General features: G+C 41.9%; 1 pseudogene; it reads left to right on the forward strand.

Moving 5' to 3' along the window:
• LOC145399552 (cell adhesion molecule Dscam2-like) overlaps positions 1-25,000 on the forward strand; it is a 248,756-nt pseudogene that overhangs the window by 219,391 nt on the left and 4,365 nt on the right.

Here is a 25,000-nt window from a genome sequence, read left to right on the forward strand (position 1 = left end):
ATTATATCTATCTATCTATCTATAATATATCTGTCTATTGTATCTGTTATATCTGTCTGGTGTATCTATTATATCTCTCTCTCCCTCTCTCTCTCTCTCTCCCTCTCTCTCTCTATAATATGCATACATATCCTTAATATAAGGATAACTGTTGCCTAACTTTTCACATCAATATCGGGTCCAGCCTCCCTCTTTCTCAATCACTGCTTGCAACCCATCAGGCATGGAACTTACAAGGCCACGGAAGAACTCGTGTTTGCGCCGGCAAAGTTCCTGCTGGGCGTTTACGTGGTCGAGGAGATCATTTCTTGTCCTCTCGTCTCCTGGCTGCCAGGTATTAATCATGTCAGCCCAAACCTGTTTGTTACATTTAGATTGGCCCCTTTGGCGGGCCAGTCTAAGAGGTGAAGTGTGTCTTGTCTCTGAAACCACTGCCGTACTACTCGTGCGGTGTGGATGGGGCACCGGTCATGCATGGAAATTACAGGTCCATCTTGGAACGGGAAACCCTTTGCGCGTCAAGATGGCAGGGAACGTTCCTCCAGGATATGGACACACTGGTCAGCGGTAAAACTCCTCTCGATGCTGAGCATGTCACCCAGGCCATGTAGAGTCAGGTATCCCCAGATGTTACATGTAACGTGACCCGTTCGTGCCTCCTCACAAATGTCGACCCTCTCGCATCTGCATGCGAAATATATATATATATATATATATATATATATATATATATATATATATATATATATATATATATATATATATATATATATATATATATATATATATATATATATATATATATATATATATATATATATATATATATATATATGTATATATATATATATATATTTTGTATTGTTGCAGCCATTAGACAGAATACTAGTTGATGACGTGCCCCCCTAACCTTATATTATTCAGAACTGATCACAGTTTTTCTCGGCACTAATGTCTTTATACAAAGAAAATAGAGGCAAAGAGTAGAGGGAATCATGTCTTTTTCCAGGACAATATGAACAGAATAAGACCAAAACAAGGGATCCTGATTATTTTAGATGCCTGGTCATATTGCCTTTAAAAGACTGGAAATCAAGGACGGAGGGGTATGCAGACTGCGGAAGACAGCTTCATTATTGACCTATTCCATAGGTGAAAGTCTGAATATCGGTTAATTATTGTAACAGCGAGGTGAACAGAAAACAGATGACTGCAACGAAGACGAAGCCTTGAGGGGGAGGGGGGGCGGGTGGAATAACAGTACGGAATTTTATCAGTAATAAAAATGGTAATATCATATACCTGGTGTTGTTTCTTCTCCAGCAGTGAACCCTACCATGCGAGGTGGAGGAGAAACGCTTCTCATCCATGAAGATGACTCGCCACCAAAAGTCTAGATTCTTCTGAAAGTAGCATTGAGCAAAGGCTAACCTCCCCTCTCTGTGTTGTTGTATCAGGCTTTCCATCATTGCTGGAATTCTATAGTGTATACCAGCGTCATGCAGCCTTCGCCTGACAGTCAGCGCGGACACATCTCACTGAAGACTGTCCCTTATGGCCACCGCGATCGTAAGAGGTGTTGCCCCTGCTGCTGCGATAATAGCAGCATCTCCAGCCTGGGTGGTTCTTCGAGAGGCTCCCGTCCTTTCTAACATGAAAGTATTCGCTATTAGTAAATATGGCACTAATAAAAATCAACGCCGAAAGTCTAGTTTGGGAAAACATTACGAGTATGTATACTTGTGCTGAAATATATTGTATGATATGAAAATATTGTTACAAGGGCAACAGTTGTACTAAACAAACTGCTGCCTATAAAGATAGTGGCGTAGCGAGACTAAATGCAGCTCAAGGCCGGATATCCTAGTTTCACCCCATCATTGCACGGGACAGCCCTGCAGAGGCAATTGCTTGACCGTGGTTCAAGGCTCTGCTTGGCCAGACAGACCAGGGTTACACAACAACAACAACAACAACAGCTAAATCAAGAGATGGGAATTGAAGTCTCGTTCTTAGAATGACTAGGACTGATTTGTATGTGACCATCATAAATCAAACCCTGTCAGTTCCATCCAAAGAAACGTAAACACAAATATCCATTTCACTGAGATGCCTGGACGCACAGCGTTCGAAATAATGTGGCACTATGCACTGGAAAAAGACATCCTAAGACATTTCAACAATTAACTAGTCGTATACAAGAAAGACAGATTAGTAGTTAACAGATGCATTACAAAGCGGGTGAGAGGATGGGGCAAGGCTGGTGCCTCGTTTCAGTCGTAATGGGGGAGAGATACAAGCAGAGAATTCAGAGGAACAGTGGTGTGTGTGTGTGTGTGTGTGTGTGTGTGTGTGTGTGTGTGTGTGTGTGTGTGTGTGTGTGTGTATAGAGGGAGAGAGAGAGAGACAGGGATGGCCCGAGGAGTATGTGATTGGAGGGAGGGTAAGGACAATTTTGACCAATTTGATCCGTTTGGCGTTACGGTTTGACCAACTAAATAGATGGAAACAAACCAAATTTATGAGAAAGTAATTTTTATTGTAACAGACTTACAGTATTTCCTGGAAAGTAATTTATTTACTGGTGACAAAGTTAAACAAAGTTTCATGCTGGATTTCTGGTGCATATAGATACAACTTAATTCAAAATTGCAATACTGTTCACTAATTTTCAGTCATACAGTGAAAGATACAAGATGCTTAAACTGACTACTTAAAAAAAAAAAAATAACATACACATACACAAATACCACTTGGTAAGTCAAATAAGGAAAAAGGTGAAAAACGAATGTTGAGTCAACTTGAAGTGAATGTGGATAATGGATTAATAAGGATTCAGCAGTAACAACCTGTATATACAGAGTGTGTAATGATAATGGCTTTTAGAACTTTATTCATGAGTTTCCACCAATTTGCAGTTTTTTTGAAGATCTAACTGATCAGTTAGGTCACTTTCACAAGCTAGAACCATCAGATAATGTAACGTTTTTTCTTTGGTTCGGTTTCGCAAATAGGCCTATGTTTTTAAAAGCTTAAGCCTGCTAAATGACTTCTCGATTTTTGACCAACTCAGTAATTCTTTGACCAACTCAGAACACACACGGGGGGGGGGGTGACCCCCCTCTCCCGGTCGGGCCATCCCTGGAGAGAGAGAGAGAGAGAGAGAGAGAGAGAGAGAGACCGAAGAGAGTCAGCAGAGTTAAGGAGACGAACAAAGCCTAAAGAAAAAGTACAGTATGCATCAAAATCATTATTATAGATCACTTTCATCAAGATGCAAAATTGTTTCCAAAGATCATATGAATACATGAGACAGTTAATTGCTGTAGCTCAGTACCCATCTCAGCCTTGCAATTTCATGTTGCATCACCGCCATCCAAAAATAAACAAACGAACAACTGCCCAACACTACACAGAGTATCTCGGCAACATACCCCCTTCTCCACCCAGTAATACAAATCACAGATCACCCAACACTACAAATCACAGACATACAGTGCATAAACACAGCCATTAGCCACCACAGCCATCCAAACCCTTCAGTCAAACAGTATCCTTCGTGAACCACCACCAGACATACACTCCTCATCAACCCTACCCAAAAAGACACGAACACACCTACTCATTTTTATTTTTTTTTAAATTGAGGCGAAGATGCACTTGACAGGTTGGTGATGATTGGCTGAATGCAACATGTCGAATAACATCCTCGTATTTCAAATAATTACCAGGTAATGTCACATTCCTTGGTAATTATTTGAAATACACCTATGTTACTCGGACATGTCGCATTCAGCCAGTCATCATCAACCTGTCAAGTGCATCTTCGTCTTAAAAAAAAAAAAAAAAAAAAAAAAAAAAAACAGTATAGTCAGACTGCGATGTGGTCACCACTGTTCCCTGCTACGGTTCCGACACAAAATACAACTCACAAACAAGTTACTTTGGCCACACTGCAAGGCAACCCCCCACACCACAACACATTCATTCACCTCATGCGCATCACTAACGCAACACAGTCTTTCAATATAACCTCAACCAAAGACTTTAGGAAACGACTGGTAGAAGCTTCTGATTTCCATTAGGATCACAACGAGATGAACCTGGGGTTGCAACAACAACAACTACATCATCCAAACCTCCGCCGACTTTCAAACTCGACTTTACTTTTTCACCACCTTATCAAGATCCATTCTCTCTTCATGACCACACCAACTGTATATCATTATATGTTATCAATAAGCCTCCTCACACCAACAGTTTTTCAGTTCCTATTATTCTCCATTCTCTCTTCATGACCACACCAACTGTTTATGTTATCAATAAGGCTCCTCACACCATCAATTTCTCAGTTCCTATTATTCATTATTTAACCCACTTTACACACGCCACACACACTACAAAGCCAGTCAGGAGACGGGACGTGTGTGCTGGGCAATCCCCAGGTCTTGTCCTCCCCACTTACTATTTTTTAATCAGCCCATACCCCACTGACCGGGCTAATGTATGGCCCGGCCTGCACTATATGTGCAGGAAATCTTCGAACGAACGAACGAACGAACACACGCGCCACACATTCCAAAACTGTCCCATTTCCAGTGCCATTACTCCATAATTTTCGTCCTTATGCCATACAACGAGTTTCAAGTGATTACACACCCACACCCACACCCAAACACACCCACATCCAAACATACCCATAGCCAGACACACTCACACCCAGACACAAACACATACATACACATACACAACCATTACCACACCCACAAACCCACACCCACACCCACACCCATACCCACACCCCCACACCTCACCCATACCCCTACACCCACAGGCCTACATCCCCACACCCCTATACTCCCACACTCTCCCCCCCACTCCCACATCCCCCCCCCCACACACACACACACTGTGTGGACAATGCATCACTGAACCGAAGTCTGATATTTTGTGAAAGATCAAGACAAGGTTCAGCAAACATTGGCTGGGAAAGTATCACGGAACATTATATATTGCATGTAAATCACGACTTTACTAGGCATAATGAATATTCGGATGTGAGGTGTGTGGACGTGAGAAAAGCAACAGAAGAGGCGAAGTGAACATCGGCCACCGTGCGTGGCCCCGCCCGCTGGCTCTGGCAGCCACTAATAATTGTGGATTGGGGATGGGGATATTTGGCCATGAAAATAATGCATAATACTTACTAGTTTTACGCCTGTTGCATATGCTTTACATTAGTCACCCAAACCACGTCAAAAAGTAAAATAGGAACGTTGACTATAATACTCAGGATGTAATTTGCCACTCTCCCAAAAACTGATGCTCGAGAAGGTTGCAACCCCACTCCCACCCCTTTACTACGCCAGTCCACTGTATAAAGCTGTTTTCACTGACATCTTCCACAGGGGCCGAAAACTAGTTTTAGTTTCTATTAGCACTGGAATATAACGGGGAGCTATTGTTCACAATTATTTATTATTAGCATAACATTACAGTAATACAAAAGACATGACTTACGTTGGTCCTGAAGGTTGGCACTCTCCTACCATCTCTTTATCCACTTCATCACAGTTTTTGTAGTGAGGTCAAGTTGATGCGCTGTTGCCCTGATGGAAAAGCCATCATCACGTAGAGAGAAAAATTTGACCTCTGAGCACTAATTTCTCGTCTCGCCGATTTATGTCAACTTGGTGGGGCACGTGATGGTGCTGATTTCACCTTTGAGCAGAGGATAGCCAAAACACCTCGGTGGAACCCCCCCTCCCACGTCCCACACACACACACACACACACACACACACACACACACACACACACACACACACACACACACACACACACACACACACACACACAGAGAGAGAGAGAGAGAGACCGACGGTTACGTAGAGGAAACATCATGTTAGCTACTTCATCTTAAAACATATGATTTCCATTATTCCTTAGACTCCACCAATCGTCTTCATCTACTTTTGAGTATGAACATGAATTTTAGCTGTTCAGATACATCGTAAATGTTTGAATATCTTGGCTGCATACACATTATTTTTGGCTGCTTAGATTTTCCTTGAAACGGTAGAACTGTTCATAAATACTGAGCTAAGATGGTTAGCTGAAAAACTGCCCGTGTCTAGGGATTAAGACATGCGATAACTCACTAACTCGCATAATCATATTGATTCATAGCCGAGCTTCTAATATTCTGTTATATGCTTTTCTGCTGTTATTTTATTATTTTTTTTTTAAGGCGGGCGAATATAAACATACTTTCATCATTTAATCAGCAGTAAGATTGACTGATATCTGTGAGTATGAAAATAAAATTCTCTTTTCATTTAACAGTCGGTGAGCGAATGACAATGCTTTGATACTAACCAAAGTCTGGTTGCTCGTGGGAGGTCCGAAGCTGTAACCTGTCGTCCGGGAAGGAGGGGCAGAGACTAGCTCCTTCCACGCTGGGTGTAGTACGAACTTCTGAACGGAGCTGTACCTCTCTCTCTCTCTCTCTCTCTCTCTCTCTGTCTCTCTCTCTTTGTAACAAGGATAAACAACTATTGAATGAAAAACAGCAGTACATGTTCCGAAGCTCCAGTTGTATGAATCCGACCTCGTGAATGAAGCTTTGTTCATTATGGATTTAAAATAATTTGTGATAATGCATATATACTGTAATTATTAACTACTGCTATCAGTTTTAAACGCATGCTTGTCGTCAATGGAGAAAGAATGGAAAATACCCTTCCCCCCTTTCTGACAACAGCTGGATCTGCCCCTGGTCTAAAAAGCGCCTCTTCCCCAGGCTTCATCACGGCGGAGTCGGTGCAGGAGGTGCCGCCCAGCGTGACCAGGAGTGTGGACGCCTGGCTGGATGCACACATCGTGGCGGGGGTGGTCAGTGCCCTGCTCCTTGCTACAGCATTCATCATCTGTGTCTGCGTCGCCGTCAGGAGGAGAAAATACGGTGGTTACAGGTACGTCGGGGCCTTGTTTGGGGGGTTATAGTGTAGACATGAGTCGAGATCTTGGTTTTTGCGCATACTGTAGCATACGTTGAAGTCCTGGTTTTGGGTTATACTGTAGATATGAGTAACGTTTTCTGTGTAAATATGAGTTGAGGTCTTATTTTATTTATTTATTTTTTTTTTTGGGTGTATACAGTGGATATGAGTATACGTCTTGTTTTTTGTTTTTTTTATATACTGTCGATATGAGTCAGTATTGTGGTTCTGGGGTTCAACTGTAAATACGATATTTTTGTAACACATAGTACGGTATTTCAGGTGTCCTTGGAGGCTTCGTATCGCCTCTGCCGTGACGATTTATTCCATTGATTTTGCATATATCACCGTGATATTCCCTTTATGTTATATATATTGTTTAATATACAGTAGACTTAGCTTGTTTTTCCAGTTTGTTTTTCTGGTTTGTTTTTCCAGCTTGTTTTCTCAGCTTGTTTTTCCAGCTTGTTTTTCTATTTTGTTTTTCCAGCTTGTTTTTCCAGCTTGTTTTTCTATTTTGTTTTTCCAGCTTGTTTTTCCAGCTTGTTTTACCAGCTTGTTTTTCCAACTTGTTTTTCCAACTTGTTTTTCCATCTTGTTTTTCCAATTTGTTTTCCCAGTTTGCTGTCCCAGCTTGTTTGCCCATCAATATTAAATATGATATTGAGACGTGATCTGCAGAATAAGTAGCAATGGCAGAGGTGTTAAGACATCCCCATGACCACTCAGGGAAGGGGCACAACTTTTTCAGCCGAGAATGAGCATGCGTAAATAATAATAATAATAATAATAATAATGATAATGATAGTAATAATAATAATAATAATAATAATAATGATAATGATAGTAATAACAATAATAATGATAATAATAATAATAATAATAATAATAATAATAACAACAACAATACTAATACTAATAATAATAACAATACTACTACTACTACTACTACTACTACTACTAATAATAATAATAATAATAATAATAATAATAATAATAATAAAAATAATAATAAAAACAATAACAATAATAATAATAATAAGAGGAAGAAGAGGAAGAGGAAGAAGAAGAGGAGAAGGAGGAGGAGGAGGAGGAGAAGGATGAAGATGGAGAAGAAGGGGAAGGAAAAGAAGAAGGAGAAGAAGAAATGAAACAGTTATCAAATATTTTCCAAACCCACATTACTCATGCATCGCTGTAAAGTGACTTAAAAAATGGTCAAGAAAAGATAGTAAAAAATCAAAACACCCACCCACCCACCCAATCACCCACACACCCACACCCACACACACACACACCCACCCACCCACCCAACCACCCACCCAGACACACACACACCCACACACACACACACACACACAGGAGCCACGAAGGAGACCGGACGTGGGCCGACAGCGCTCCATACTGAGCCAGCACGGCCAGTGGCATTACCTAAATTAGTATCTTTATATGAGTCAAGCTCTGCACCAGGTTAGACTAAATGGTTTTTTATTATTTAAAAAAAAAAAATAAGAAGTTTAAACAAGACTTGTTCAAACAGAAAAGAGAACCGAGTAGCGAAAGAATGCGCTCAATCAGCTGATTGTTTGTTTAGACTACAACTGCCCTAGGGAATGTAAGTACTCTGTGCTTTTAGTATTGCAAAATGGCCACATAATTTAGTAAAGCAAATTTGGAAAAGAAAAGGGATAAAACTAAAAAGCAAGATGATGATTTCTACCAAGAACTGGTTGAAATGGAGACTCACAATAAACTGGTTGAACGTGTACACAGACTGGAGATGGCTTTCCAGAATGAAATTGATGAAATAAAGAAGCAGATGCACTCGCAAAAGGAAAAAATAGAAAAACTAGGAAGGGAGGCCAACAAGAAAGACACAACCATATGTGAAATAACAGTGGAATTGAGTACACTTAGGAAGAAAATGAGTGAAATGGCAAGTACAGTAGTCAACCACGAGAGTATTACGGAGGGGTTAAAAAATGATACTGAGACAATTAGGCAAGTAAGCAGTCTGATAGACCAAAGCAGTGATACTGAGGAGAAGATAACACAGGTGAATGAAGCTGTGCAAAGCTACAAAAATGATGTGGAGACCACGTATGCTGAAATGGTGAAAGTAAAGAAAGACTTAGAAACAAGGGTGGAAGAAAAAAGCATTAAAAAGGAAGTGAAAAGAATAATCCAAAACAATCGAAAGTTAGTCAGAGATTCAGTAGATATCAACAAATCTATAGTAATCACTGGTATAGAAGAGGAAGAAGTAAAAAACAAGATCTCAGGAGACAAAAAGGAGATGGCAAATGTAATGAGCTTATTGAAAGAAGTATCAGAGGAAATCTGTAGTAAAGACATAGAGGAACACAAAAGGTTAGGGAAATACGAGAAAAGCAAGTCAAGACCTCTAAAGGTAACTTTCCAGAGTGTAAACACCGTGGAGGAGATACAAAAAAATGCAAAGAATCTTATGGAAAAAGAGGAGTTCAAAAATGTATGGATAAAAAGAAGCTTAACACAAGAGGAACTGGAATTACTGAAAGAGAAGAGAGAGGAAGCAAAAACAAAAAATGAGGGAAGATCAGAAGAGGAGAAGAACACATTTATTTACAAAGTAATAGGATTGCAGGTACGAAAGTGGTACATAAACAGGATGGAATAAAAAGGAGGAAGGTAGTAAAACCATGTCATGACAAGTATATAAACAAGCTGATAAAGTTGATGTACTCAAATGTAGATGGAATGGTATCTAAATTATTAGAGATGAATGATTATGTCAGAGAAATTGAACCACATATAATATGCCTAACTGAAACAAAATTAACACCAAGGATATCCAATGACATACTAAACTTAGAGGAATATAATACATGGAGAAGAGATAGAAACTTAAAAAAAGGAGGAGGAATTATGATATTAACTAAAAAAAATCTAAAAGTCAATGAAATAAAACTAGATATACCCTCACAAGTAGAACTGATTGCAGTAGAGATCAACACATCTGAAGGTAAAGTAATTGTAGCCAATTTGTACATGCCACCCAGATCAAACACATGGGAAAGAGACGAATATGAGGACCTGGCAGAGAGTACAATTCAGAGTTTAAGATTATTACTACATAAAATGGAAGAGAAATCGGAAACAATTATACTAACTGGAGATTTTATTACAAATATAATTGGAATACTCTAGATATAACATGCCAAGAAAGTTGTTGGGACCAAAAGCTCCTGGATCTAGTGCAAGAGTTTTTCCTAACGCAACATGTGAGGGAAACCACCAGAAAAAGAGGACTCGATGTACCTTCAATACTAGATCTCATATATACTAGGCAAGAAAATAATCTATCTATCTATCTATCTATTGCCAGACGCCTCAATCCCGTTTGGGGTGGCCACAAACAAATCACGTCCAAGTCGCCCTGTCACCCGCCATTTCACTGCCCTGCTCCCAGCTCACATCCCCCTCTCTCATATACCTCTCCACCCCATCCCTCCATCTCATCCTCGGCCTCCCCCTCCCTCTTCCCCCCTCCACCTAACTCACATACACTCTCTTCGTCAGTCTTTCACCCTCCATTCTCTCCACATGGCCAAACCACCTCAGTGTGTTCCTCATAACGCTTCCTATCACATCCACATCAACTCCACAACGCTTCTTTATATCTTCATTCCTCAGCCTGTCTCTCCATGTGACTCCACAGGCTCCTCTTAAATAACTCATTTCCACTGCTCTCACTCTTGACTTGTGTCCTTCCAACAACGTCCAAGCTCCACTTCCATACGTTAGAGTTGGTATCACAATACTGTCATGTAGTAACTTTTTCACTTCCATGCTCACTTCCCTGTTTCTTATCACTGCTTTCAAAGAACCAGCAACCTTTCTTCCCTGCTGTACCCTTTCAAGCACTTCACCCTCCAAACCTCCATCCTTACTCATCACACTACCCAAGTACTTAAACGTACTCACATTATCCAATTCCTCACCATCCAACCTCGCTGTACAGTCACTGACTTCACCCCTCTCAAACACCATCACTTTACTCTTCCCTACATTCACCTTTAGATTCCGTTTCTTACACACTCTCCCAAACTCATCCACCAAGCCTTGCAGCTCCCCTTCGTCTTCACTCAACAACACAGTATCATCTGAAAACAACAGTACAGGGACTTTCCAAACACTATCCTCTCTCACCAGGGCCACTCCAACATCCACTACCCTACCTTGTACCTCTTTTATTACCCCATCCATGTACAGATTGAACAACCATGGAGACATGACACATCCCTGTTTCAACCCAACTTTCAAAGAGAAAAATTTACTTAGTTCACCATCCACACGCACTGCAGCCTTCGCACCATCGTACATACTCTTCACAGCATTCAACAACTTCCCATCTACTCCATATATTCTTAATACTTTCCACAATCCTTGTCTATCCACCATGTCATATGCTTTTTCCAAATCCATGAAAGCCGCATACAACTTCTTTCCCTTCTCTAGAAACTTTTCCACTAAAGATCTAAGAATGAATATCTGATCTACACAACCACTTCCCTTCCTAAAGTCTCCCTGTTCTTCTCCAACTAATTTCTCTGTTCTTTCTCTAACTCTGTCAATAAGTATCCTACCATACACTTTTCCTATTATACTAAGAAGACAAATGCCCCTATGATTACCACACACTTCTTTTTCCCCCTTTTCCTTTGTACAAGGGAATAATTATACCTGACTTCCAATCCTCCAGGACTCTACCTTCTCCCAGGCCAATCTGCACATCTTCAACATCCATTCTACTACTATCTCTCCCCCATGCTTCAGCATTTCACCGCACACTCCATCAATTCCTGGGGCTTTCCCCGATTTAACTTTCTTCATTGCTTCCACAACTTCTATCCTACTGATTTCTTCCTGTCTTCTCACATCCCTCCTTCCAGCTATTCCCCAGCCACTTATACTCGCATTACTTCCATCCTTTATGTTCAACAATTCCTTAAAGTGTTTTCTCCATCTGCTCACTTTTTCTCCCTTCTCCACTAGTCATCTACTATTTTTATCTTTCACTTCCCTGCTAACTTCACTTCCACCCTGTCTTACTCTTCTCACCTCTTTCCAGAACATTTTCTTACAGTCCCTCCAATTTACACTCAAATTCCTTCCAAATTCCTCATCCACTCTCTTCTTACTCTCTCTTACTAATCTTTTCACCTCTCTCTTTCTTTCTACATATAACTCTCTCTTCCGCCTCTCAACTTCTTCCACGCCCCTATTTCTCATCCATTCATTGTATGCTTTCTTCTTTTGTGCCACAGCCTGTCTCACCTCTTCAGTCCACCACGCTGTTCCTTGCACCCCCCTCCGTCTTCTCTTCCTTCCACACACCACATCACATGCTGCACATATTTCTTCTGTAAATATCCTACACACACCTTCCACGTCTCCCATCTGCTCTAATTCATATCTGCCCAACCGTTCCTCCACTTCTCTCTTATACTCTGCCTTTTTCTCATCCTCTTGTAACCTTTCCACTCTCCTTGCAACTACTCCTTCCTCTCGTCTTTCCCTTCTTCTATTCCTCCATCTTACTTGAATTCTAATTCTGGCCACCACCAAGTAGTGGTCAGAAAGTCCACTCCCCCAACCTCTATAAGCTCTTGCATCCATTACACATCTTCGCATCCTTTCATCCACACACACATAATCAGTCATTGCCTTCCTTTCATTCAGTTCACCACCCACCCTTCTCATCACTCGCCATGTATACCTGTGGATCATTTTATGCCTGAAGAGGGTATTGGCTATCACCAGCCCCCTCCCAGCACAAATGTCCACTAACGCACTCCCATTCTCATCTATCTCAGCTGGCACACCCCAGTCACCGAAATGATATTGACAGTTTAATATATCACCCTCCACTCGGCAAAAGTGACCATGCAGTACTAAATTGTAACTTCAGGATAGCATATGACATAGTTAACAGCAATGAAAGTTACAAAAAGAGCCTAAACTATAAAAAGGGAAATTATCATGACCTAAAAAAGTATTTCTTAGAAGTTGATTGGGAAAATGAGCTTAGAGGACAAGATTTAAATGTTGTATATAAAAAATTCTGTACTTTTATGAAATAGGAGTCCAGAAATACATCCCACAGCACAAAGAAGCAGATAAGAAAGTACAGAAATGGTTCAATACAGAATGTAAAAAATCAAAAGAAAGAAGAGATTTGTTGTGGAATAGATACAGAAGACACAATAGTGAATGGGCATATAATAATTACAAACAGGCAAGAAACGATTATACAAGAATAAGGAGGGAAGCCCAAAAACGGTTTGAGGAGGATATCATAAATAAAAGTAGTGATCAACCGAAGCTATTTTACAGCTACATCAGAAGCAAAACCAAAGTAAAAGATATAATACAATCCATTACGGACGAGGGAATCACCTATACACAAGAGAAAGATATTTGTGAAGCACTAAATAAGAATTTCCAATGAGTTTTTACAGAAGAAAAAAAAATTTTGAGAAGGCCTATGTAGAACATGTATGCCCACACATACTACCAGATATACAAATATCAGAAAAAGTAATACAGGAGGAGTTAAGTAAATTAGACAGAGGAAAAGCAAATGGTCCTGATGAAATTTCATGTTGGGTACTACGAGAATGTGCAAAGGAGTTAAGTAAACCATTATTTTTAATTTTCAAAAAATCCTGATATTTGGACGAAAGCAAATATTGTCCCTTTATTCAAGAAAGGAAATAGACAAAATCCACTCAACTACCGACCAATATCACTGACCAGTGTTGTAAGCAAGGTATTAGAAAAGCTTATAAAAAAAGCTTGGGTAAATCATCTAGAGGAACACAGTATGATAACAGAAAGACAGTTTGGTTTCAGAAAGGAAAATCATGTGTTACTAATCTGTTGAGCTACTATGACAGAGTAACAGACACAATAACGGAAAGAGAAGGATGGGTGGACAGTATCTATTTAGATTTCAAGAAAGCATTTGACACAGTACCACACCAAAGACTTTTATGGAAACTGTACCATCAAGGTGGAATTCGAGGCAAACTGTTTTGTTGGATGCAAGATTTTCTCATAAAAAGAGAAATGAGAACAGTACTAAGGGGAAACTACTCATCATGGAAAGAAGTGACTAGTGGAGTACCACAGGGCTCAGTGTTGGCACCAATCATATTTTTAGTGTATATAAATGATATAGACAGTAACACTGGAAATAAGAGCTATCTAAATATGTTTGCAGATGATGCAAAAATACAAAGGAGAATTACTAACACAGACTCTTGTAAAGAGCTACAAGAAGAATTAAATAAACTTCATGAATGGAGTAATACATGGCAAATGGAATTCAACGTGGACAAGTGGCATGTAATCAAGTTTGGTATACGTGGAAAAAGACCTGATTGGGATTACAAGTTAGGAAATAAAACCCTACACACATCAGAAAGAGAGAAAGACCTAGGTGTGATTATCAATAACAGACTATCTCCGGCTGACCACATCAGTGAGAAGGTACGGAACATGTTTACATTGCTTGCAAATATGAGAATAACATTCACATACATAAATGAAGACATGCTAAGAAGGATAATAACATCATTCATCAGACCAACCCTGGTATGCATCAGTAGTCTGGAGTCCTTATCTCAAAAAACACATGGACAAGATTGAAAAAGTTCAAAGGGCCGTTACAAGATGGATACCAAGCTTAAGGGATCTAAGCTACGAAGAAAGACCAAATAAACTGAATCTACCAACACTACAGGAGAGAAGGAAAAGAGGTGACATGATAATGCCATATAAATGCATATCAGGGAAGGAGAAAATAGACATAAATGATTACTTAACATATGGAGAAGCATCAGCAAGAGGACACTGCAAAAAACTGCATAAGAAGAGAAGTGATAAAGACGTGAGGAAATTCAGTTTCCCAAACAGAGCAATTGATCAGTGGAATGCACTACTGAATGAAATAGTGTGTGCCAAAACAATTCACAAATTTAAGGATATGTACGATAAATATGGTTTATGACACAGGACAGTACGAGCATGACTCATTCCTGTAAAGATACAATTAGGTAAGAACACAGACACACACACACACACAAACACACACACACACACGCACACACACACACACACACACACACACACACACACACACACACACACACACACACACACACACACACACACACACACACACACACACACACACATACTGTCTCATAGAAAGGCTCCGTAAATAAAGGAACAGAGAGATAGAGGGAAATCAACGGGCCACAAATCACCTTCAGTTCCATATCAGTATTATGTCCTAACTTCTCTAACACTTTCTGCCGCCTTCTTCAGGGCGTATCTTCCTGCACACAAGCTCATATTATCATTGGGCAAGGAAGCTCCCTAGCACCTCTTCCTTAGCGATTTATTTTTGGATATGACTGGTTAATATCATTCTGTACGATGTTTATGCAAAGTATGGCGATATGGAAAGGATTTGTGTAACACAAGGGCACAGCAAGGTGTAATAAGCAAACTAAATCGCTTAGGAAAATGTGTTAGGGAGCTTCCTCAACCGACGAGAATACGTGCAGAGTCTCGCATTGTGTTCTTCATAATGGTAACACTCAAAAATATTTCACGTGGCACTTCCCATCGCAACTGCCTGAAGAAAGTGCTGGCGATCTTCCTCCCGTGATGGCTCATTATTTTGTAGCAACTTTCTTTTCTTGCCTCACTGCTACTGTAGATTTCTTCTGTTTTCACTGCTACATTAATCCTTTTCTCCTGTGTATCATCGCTGCGTAATTCCTTCCCTTTTCTAGCAGTCCATGTTTTCCTTGTTTGCCATATAAGTCACGGTGTTATGGCTGTCAAAATCAAAATATAAACGCTTTGACATTATTTTATATATAAATTAATTATAGACAGAAATTAAGTAAAGATTTTTCACCTTAACTTCGCATACATTTTCGTTCTTTTGCAGCTAACTTCCCGTAGCTCAATAGCAGAGTTGAGACCTTTTGCTGTGTATCCATTCCATAACACTTCTTCGTGACTAGCGCTGTGTCTTGTGTCAGTCTCTAGTTACAACTCAACATTCAAGATGAAGAGTTAGCAAATTTAGATCAAGTTAAACCAAGAAAAATGTGGGAAAAAATACAGGAAAAAAGTGAAACGGAGTCGGAGCTTGAAGGACGAGTGAGTCAGTGTGTGGCCCATATTACTGTTCCTGCTGTTGTCTTAATTCGCACTCTATTGTATTTTCTTCTTGCTTTCTGAACCTTGCTTCATCCAATGATGATGATGATGATGATGATGAAGATTATGATGATGACGATGCTGCTGCTGATGCTGCTGCTGCTGATGATGATGATGATACAAATGATAGCGATTATGATGATGAAGAGGAGGAGTAGTAGGAGGAGGAAGAGGAAGATATAGATGATGATGATGATGATGATGATGATAAAACAGCAGAACTAACCGTATCCCTGCCCAGCAGACAGGGCGAGAGTGTGGACCAGAAGGGCGGCAGCGGCGAGGAGGACAACGCCAAGAACTGCCAACTCACGCGAGGAGGTCACGTGTATTCCCCAGCCCCAACTAAGAAGCCAAGGGGATCTCTTGCCTCTCTCAAGATGCAGGATGAGGCGTCGGATCCTTATGAGATATGCCCCTATGCCACCTTCAGGTAACAGTTAAGCAGTCGACTTTAGCCCACCATTATAGCACTCAAGCAATTACACATTAATGAACGGAGCTGGAATTTGCCTCCCTGTTATCTTGTTTTGGTTTTCTTGGAGAGAATAATTTGCTGGCTCCTTCCCTTTGGTTCCTCCTTCCTTGCATAAAAAAATATACATGACATGGAGACTAAATAGTATTACACGAAACAATTTCCTTGAAGTAAATGTAGCACAGAATAAGGCCTCAGATGTCCCTATGCCTCCTACTATACTCCTTCTACTCTAACTTGGCCTAAAATTTCCATCTATCCATCTTGAATGTTGAGGTGTAAAACTAGAATAACAATAGAATATGATGCTAGTCACAAAAAAGTGCCGTGGAAAGGAGGTAGAGTTGCAGTATTGTCTTATTGTGCTTTGACTTGTATGGAGTAAGCTACAAAAGAACGAAAATCTGGGCCATATTGGAGCGAGAAGAGTATAACAGCAATCAACCAATGGACTTTAAGCCATGACTGTATTACATAGGGATTTACATATTACATACACAATATGGAGGACGATAGACTGCAGTAAACATAAGTGAAAGACAGGATAATACTTCAGAGCCTTAAGATCTACCTATCTGTCTATCTATTGCCAGATGCCTTAATCCCGCAAGGGGTGACCACAAACAAATAGCCTCCATGTTGCCTTGTCCCCCGCCATTTCACTGCCCTATTCCCAGCCCACACTTCCCTCTCTCATATACCTCTCCACTTCGTCCCTCCATCTCATCCTTGGCCTCCTCCTCCCTCTCTCTCCCTCCACCTCACTCACATACACTCTCCTCGTCAGTCTCTCACTCTCCATCCTCTCCACATGGCCAAACCACCTCAGTGTGTTCCCCCTAACGCTTCCTATCACATCCACAGATATTCCCTTAAATACCAATCAGTCGACTTTATCCCATAGTTATTTTACACAGATACTTGTACAGAGTAGGCTGGTCCATATTTTACACGTCCCTATTATCGTGTCTTGCGGGTACGGCTTAATCAGCGTTACCAGCGTCTACCAGGCATTATTTGTCTGCTTTCCACCAGTTTTATACTTTATATTGTCTGCTGTTCACCTAAACTCTCTACAAGGTTGATTAGCAATTTCAGTAGACAAAAACACCAGTCCTTCCCGAACTAGCAGACTGACCCGTCCCCTGAAAGACAAGATAGATGGGTGCAATATACGACCCTCCTTATAAAAGCAGTAAATAGCCAGCAATATTGTTAATGACGCAAATGCACGCTTCCTCTCTCTATTAATGCGTTTACAAACAGACTTCAAGCTTAGAGCACTGCGTTTGTATTTGATTGGATGGATCTCTTTACAGCAAACAGGGCAAGAGACATACTATATATTTAGTGGATTGAGAAATTAATGAGCAAAGTTTCTGAATTAAGAAATGCAACCTGAAACTTTAAGCCTGTCTCTGAATACGGAGCCTCTGGTGATTGTACACAAATATATATAATTATTAATACTGTAAATATATCTAATTAAAAACACTGTAAATGTAACTAAGAACAAAGGCTTTTTATGATGGTGTTTGACACACACTTAAACATAGTCTGTCCTAAATTTGAAGTAACCTTGGCAATATAAGTGGGTCCTTTCATTCAGGCCTTCACCTTCACCTCTCTGTCATCTTCGTTCCTCCTCTCTCTCTCTCTCTCTCTCTCTCTCTCTCTCTCTCTCTCTCTCTCTCTCTTTCTCTCTCTCTCTATCAAACTCTAAGTATTGGCATCTTGTAGCGTGGGTAGTTCGGAAGACACATTAGAGTCCGAATTGTCCTAGCACACAATGACTTCTCGTGACTGCCTTGCTGCTTCCCTTCACCCCCCCTCCCAGTGACTGTCACCAGCCCCAGCAGTCTCCAGCCTACGGTCAGGTCCCCAGGCAGCGGTCCCAGTCCCACTACAAGGAGGCAGGTGAGGCAGGGGTGAGGCAGCGGTCCCAGTCCCACTACAAGGAGGCAGGTGAGGCAGGGGTGAGGCAGGGGTGGAGCAGGGGTGAGGCAGGGGTGGAGCAGGGATGAGCAGGGATGAGGCTGGGGTAGGCAGGAGTCACACTACAAGCAGACAGGTGAGGCAGGGGGAAAGGTAGCGGTAAGGCAGATGTAGGCAGGAGTCACACTAGAAGGAGACAGGCTCGGATGAGGCAGAGATGAGACAGGAGTGAGGCATGGGTAAGACAGGGGTGAGGCAGATATAGGTAAAAGGCATACTAGAAGAGTCATGAGTGAGACAGATACAGGCAGGAGTCACATTAGGAGACAGGCAAGGGGGAGACAGGGATGAGGCGAGGATGAGGCAGGGGTGAGGCAGGAGTGAGGCTGGGGTAAGGCAGATACCCAACAGTCAGCTGGTGATGCATAAACACTTAGTCAATGCTCCCTTCACTTTAACCTGGCCTAAAATTACCATCTCTCTGCCTTGAATGCTGAGCTGATGCAAGAGATTAACATTCTGCCACTGAGCTGTAACAATAGATTTACCCTAGGATTTGGCTTTAGTCACGAAGAAGTGATAAGAAAAATATGCAGAGCCTTACAGAGCCTTACTGCTGTCTTACCCTGCCTCTGAGATACGTGAAAGATGCTACAAGGGAACGAAAATCTGGGCCAAGTTAGAGAAGAGACTAATTTGTACGTCATAGCCAAAACACACTATAGGCTGTCTTGCTATGCCAGAGATTGCAGTTATCTTTATCAGGTTAAAACAAACACACTATAGTCTGTATCTTGCTATGCCAGAAATTGTGTATAACTTTGCCAGGTTGAAGTAAACGCACTAAATCTTCCGTGTCTTGCTGTAACAGAGATCGCTTACATCAGCCGAGGCAGTCGTGGTGGGGAGTACGGGAGTCGACCCAAATCAATGACCAGTGGTACCCAGAATGCCCCCACCGCCGCCAAGGACCAGCAGAGGGCGTGGCCGAAGGATGCCAGGAAGGACACCAGGGGCCGCCACCACCGCCCGAAGAGCCGATCCAGAGGTACAATCGCCTGCAGAACTCCTGAAGCCGCTTCTGCAACTCTCCCCGTGGACGAGACAATCAGCCTCATGAGTCCGTAGAAGCCAGTAGGACGACGCAGTTTGGCCACTGAAAATTGTCACCAGTCCAGTTCTATAATTTCCATCTATCTATAGCCAGACGCCTCAGTCCCATAGGGGGTAGCCATAAACAAATCTCCTCCATGTCGCCCTGCCCTCTCCCTTTTGGCTGCCTTTCTATCTAACACCCACTACCCCATCTTGCACACGATATGTAACATCACTCTCATCACCACTGAGTGCACCAATGACACTTCCGCGACTCACATATAATTTGAGACTAAACTCCTCCCTGTTAGAGACTCCCTGATGTAAGGGGCACACGGTTCTATGCAGCGGTCTGGCCCAGTCCACAACACCCCTGTTATTACAGGACAGCCACACAACACAACATGACACACAAAACAGTCACGACACAAACAATTTGCAGACCTTCTTGGAAAACATTATATCTCCAGACCTTTCTAGTTCCTACACTGACAATGAAGAAACTATCTATTTATCTATTGCCAGACGCCTCAATCCCGTTTGGGGTGGCCAGAAACAAATCGCCTCCATGTCGTCCTATCCCCCGCCATTTCACTGCCCTGCTCCCAACTCACACTCCCCTCTCTCATATACCTCTCCACCCCATCCCTCCATCTCATCCTCGGCCTCCCCCTCCCTCTTCCCCCCTTCACCTCACTCACATACACTCTCTTCGTCAGTCTTTCACCCTCCATCCTCTCCACATGGCCAAACCACCTCAGTGTGTTCCTCATAACGCGTCCTATCACATCCACATCAACACCACAACGCTCCTTTATATCCTTATTCGTCAGCCTGTCTCTCCATGTGACTCCACAGGCTCCTTTTAAATAACTCATTTCCACTGCTCTCACTCTTGACTTGTGTCCTTCCAACAACGTCCAAGCTTCACTTCCATAAGTAAGAGTTGGTATCACAATACTGTCAAGTAGTAACTTTTTCACTTCCATGCTCACTTCCCTGTTTCTTATCACTGCTTTCAAGGAACCAGCAACCTTTCTTCCCTGCTGTACTCTTTCAAGCACTTCACCCTCCAAACCTCCATCCTTACTCATCACACTACCCAAGTACTTAAATGTAACCACATTTTCCAATTCCTCACCATCCAACCTCGCTGTACATTCACTGACTTCACCTCTGTCAAAGACCATCACTTTACTCTTCCCTACATTCACCTTTAGATTCCGTTTCTTACACACTCTCCCAAACTCAACCACCAAGCCTTGCAGCTCTCCTTCGTCTTCACTCAACAACACAGTATCATCTGCAAACAACAGTACAGGGAGTTTCCAAACACTACCCTCTCTCACCAGGGCCACTCCAACATCCACTACACTACCTTGTACCTCTTTTATTACCCCATCCATGTACAGATTGAACAACCATGGATACATGACACATCCCTGTTTCAACCCAACTTTCAAAAAGAAAAATTCACTTAGTTCACCATCCACACGCAGTGCAGCCTTAGCACCTTCATACATACTCTTCACAGCATTCAACAACTTCCCATCTACTCCATATATTCTTAATACTTTCCACAATCCTTGTCTATCCACCCTGTCATATGCTTTCTCCAAATCCATGAAAGCCACATACAACTTCTTTCCCTTCTCTAGAAACTTTTCCACTAAAGATCTAAGAATGAATATCTGATCTACACAATCTCTTCCCTTCCTAAAGCCTCCCTGTTCTTCTCCAACTAATTCCTCTGTTCTTTCTCTAACTCTGTCAATAAGTATCCTACCATACACTTTTCCTATTATACTAAGAAGGCAAATGCCCCTATGATTACCACACACTTCTTTTTCCCTTTTTCCTTTGTACAAGGGAATAATTATACCTGACTTCCAATCCTCCGGGACTCTACCTTCCTCCCAGGCCAATCTGCACATCTTCCACATCCATTCTACTACTATCTCTCCCCCATGCTTCAGCATTTCACCACACACTCCACCAATTCCTGGGGCTTTCCCCAATTTCACTTTCTCCATTGCTTCCACAACTTCTATCCTACTGATTTCTTCCTGTCTTCTCACCTCCCTCCTTCTCCCAGCCATTCCCCAGCCACTTATACTCGCATTACTTCCATCCTGTATGTTCAACAATTCCTTAAAGTGTTCTCTCTATCTGCTCACTTTTTCACCCTTCTCCACTAGTAATCTACCATTTTTATCTTTCACTCCCCTGCTAACCTCACTTCCACCCTGTCTTACTCTCTTCACCTCTTTCCAGATCATTTTCTTACAGTCCCTCCACTTTACACTCAAATTCCTTCCAAATTCCTCATCCACTCTCTTCTTACTCTCTCTTACTAATCTTTTCACCTCTCTTTTTCTTTCTACATATAACTCTCTCTTCCGCCTCTCAACTTCTTCTACGCCCCTATTTCTCATCCATTCATTGTATGCTTTCTTCTTTTGTGCCATAGCCTGTCTCACCTCTTCAGTCCACCACGCTGTTCCTTGCACCCTCCCTCCGTCTTCTCTTCATCCCACACACCACATCACATGCTGCACATATTTCTTCTGTAAATATCCTGCACACACCTTCCACGTCCCCCATCTGCTCCAATTCATATTTGCCCAATCGTTCCTCCACTTCTCTTTTATACTCTGCCTTTTTCTCATCCTCTTGTAACCTTTCCACTCTCCTTGCCACTACTCCTTCCTCTCGTCTTTCCCTTCTTCTATTTCCCCATCTTACTTGGATCCTAAATCTGGCCACTACCAAGTAGTGGTCAGAAAGTCCACTCCCCCAACCTCTATAAGCTCTTGCATCCATTACACATCTTCGCATCCTTTCATCCACACACACATAATCAATCATTGCCTTCCTTTCATTCAGTTCACCACTCACCCTTCTCATCACTCTCCATGTATACCTGTGGATCATTTTATGCCTGAAGAGGGTACTGGCTATCACCAACCCCCTCCCAGCACAAATGTCCGCTAACGCACTGCCATTCTCATCTATCTCAGCAGGCACACCCCACTCACCAACTATTCCATGCACTTTCACATTCCCTACTTTACCATTCATATCACCGATCAAAAACACTCTCTCATTCCTTCCAAACTTTTCCATGCACACTTCCACATTTGTCCAGAACTCTTCCCTCACTCTGCTTGCACGATCTTGCATTGGCGCATACACAATGAAGAAACAACTACATAATTATACAGCTCACACACATGGCAGTGCAGCACCTTGATCAGATCACTATACTTCACGCCCCGATCCCAACATCCACCCATCAGAGGCATCCTAAATAGAGCTGATCGAACTGGGTAGGCTTAGATCAGGACATCACCCGGCCCTCCACAATTACCAGCATAAATTTTAGGCTGGGTGCAATCACAGGTGTCATGTGCCCTGCTTGTAAATATGCCCACACAACATAACACACATTATGAAGTACTGCACAAGACACCACCACGACGCAGACACAGCATCAACAGTGGCACCATCCCACAGGGGCAGCTGCTTACCTGTGGTCAGCTCGGCCAGGTAGACCTAGATTAAGCAACAGCAGCAACAACATCATATTGCAATGTGTTTCGATATATGAATAATTTTTTTAAGAGGAAAGGGACACTGTGACAGCCCTACAGAACAAACAAAGGGATATATTCAGTTTCCACAATCAATCTACTGTATCTGTATTTTATATATATATATATATATATATATATATATATATATATATATATATATATATATATATATATATATATATATAATACAATCAAACCTCTGTCGTACTTATGATTTGCATCTGTAGGATGAACAAGAGCAATGGGAGTATTTTATACTTTTCTTTCCATGTTCCTTCTGCTAAAATAGTTGTACTGTAATTTATGTCAATTTTCCTGATGTTTGTAACACTTGTTTCTGCAGGAAAAACAAGAGACAGGGAGATTCTGTGCTCCTTCTCCTTCCTACGAAAGGAAATCCCGGTCATGGCAGGGGACTGGCCATAACTTTGTTCGTGATTCTGGATCCAAGTTTTCTTTGTTGCAGTGGACACTCCCGGAGGTGGGCAAGACTCCAGCACAGAGAGCAACGACGCCAGCTCCCCCGTGCAGCAACCCCGCCACTGCCATCAGCACCAACATCAGCAGCAAACAGCAGCGGTAGCAGCAGCAGTATCAGCAGCAGCAGGAGGGCGTGTGGCACCTCACCCACTGCCGGTTGTCCGCCATGCCAGGTAGTCTCAGGTAGTGGAGGCTGTGCTATGTAGGTGGAGCCTGGCTGCCGCAGCCCACCACTTCCCACCATACACACCTTCCTATTAATCCCCTCCCCTTGCCACGCACTCATCCACTCCCTCAGCCTCACTTCAGTTGCCTTTCCTTCTCTACTTATCCTTTTTTTCCACCTTTGGGTCGAGTCCACACGAGAAGCGAGAGGGTGTGAATGAGCAGAGACCAGACAAGGCTGGCGCTAATAATTTTTTTGATCCATTCGTCTTCCGTTGCATTTTAATAAATATTCGTCATTATGCTCGGTATTTGATGCATTCCACACAGAGGGTATGGTCGAAATGCCACTGCCCACACCGCCCAAAGTGAGAAAAATTACCTGTCAGCTTTTATAGTTTGCCCTCAGGTGGGCTTGTGTTCCCGTCCACATCAACTCGCTGTCAGTGTGGCCTTTTTATGAGTTACAGTGATGCAAATTATGATGATGATATTAGCAAATTGGCCATCCTCCCCAAGCTGGTTTATTTATTAGCTTTACAAGATGTCTATATTTCTACAATGATATTATTAGGTTTTATCATTTCTGAACCCAGTGAAATCCAAATAGTAACAAAGAAACACCTTTTGCCCTGTAGTATATGTCTTTCACCCTCAACATCTCTCTTTAGTAATGGTAAATTGTTAGATGGAAACTTACAAGACTTTCCTTATTGTAAACTTGAATCTAGACTTAATTGAAGGGAGGTGATTACGAATATCTTCAGCACTCACCACTGTATATAAAGCCGTTCAGTTAAGACATTCAGCCTTAACATACTTGGAGTTTCATTATCTCGGGACTTACCTTAGAACAGGGGTTCTTAACCTGGGATCCATGGACCCCCAAGGGGTCCATGGATCGGATACAGGGGGTCCGTGAAGGTCAGAATAATTGAGAACAATTTAGCGAGATTGCGTGATGCC

This window comes from Coenobita brevimanus, chromosome 49 (genome assembly GCF_032717465.1).
Source record: "Coenobita brevimanus isolate Jiangsu-jjx chromosome 49, ASM3271746v2, whole genome shotgun sequence".
In the NCBI taxonomy this organism is placed as follows: Eukaryota; Metazoa; Arthropoda; class Malacostraca; order Decapoda; family Coenobitidae; genus Coenobita; species Coenobita brevimanus.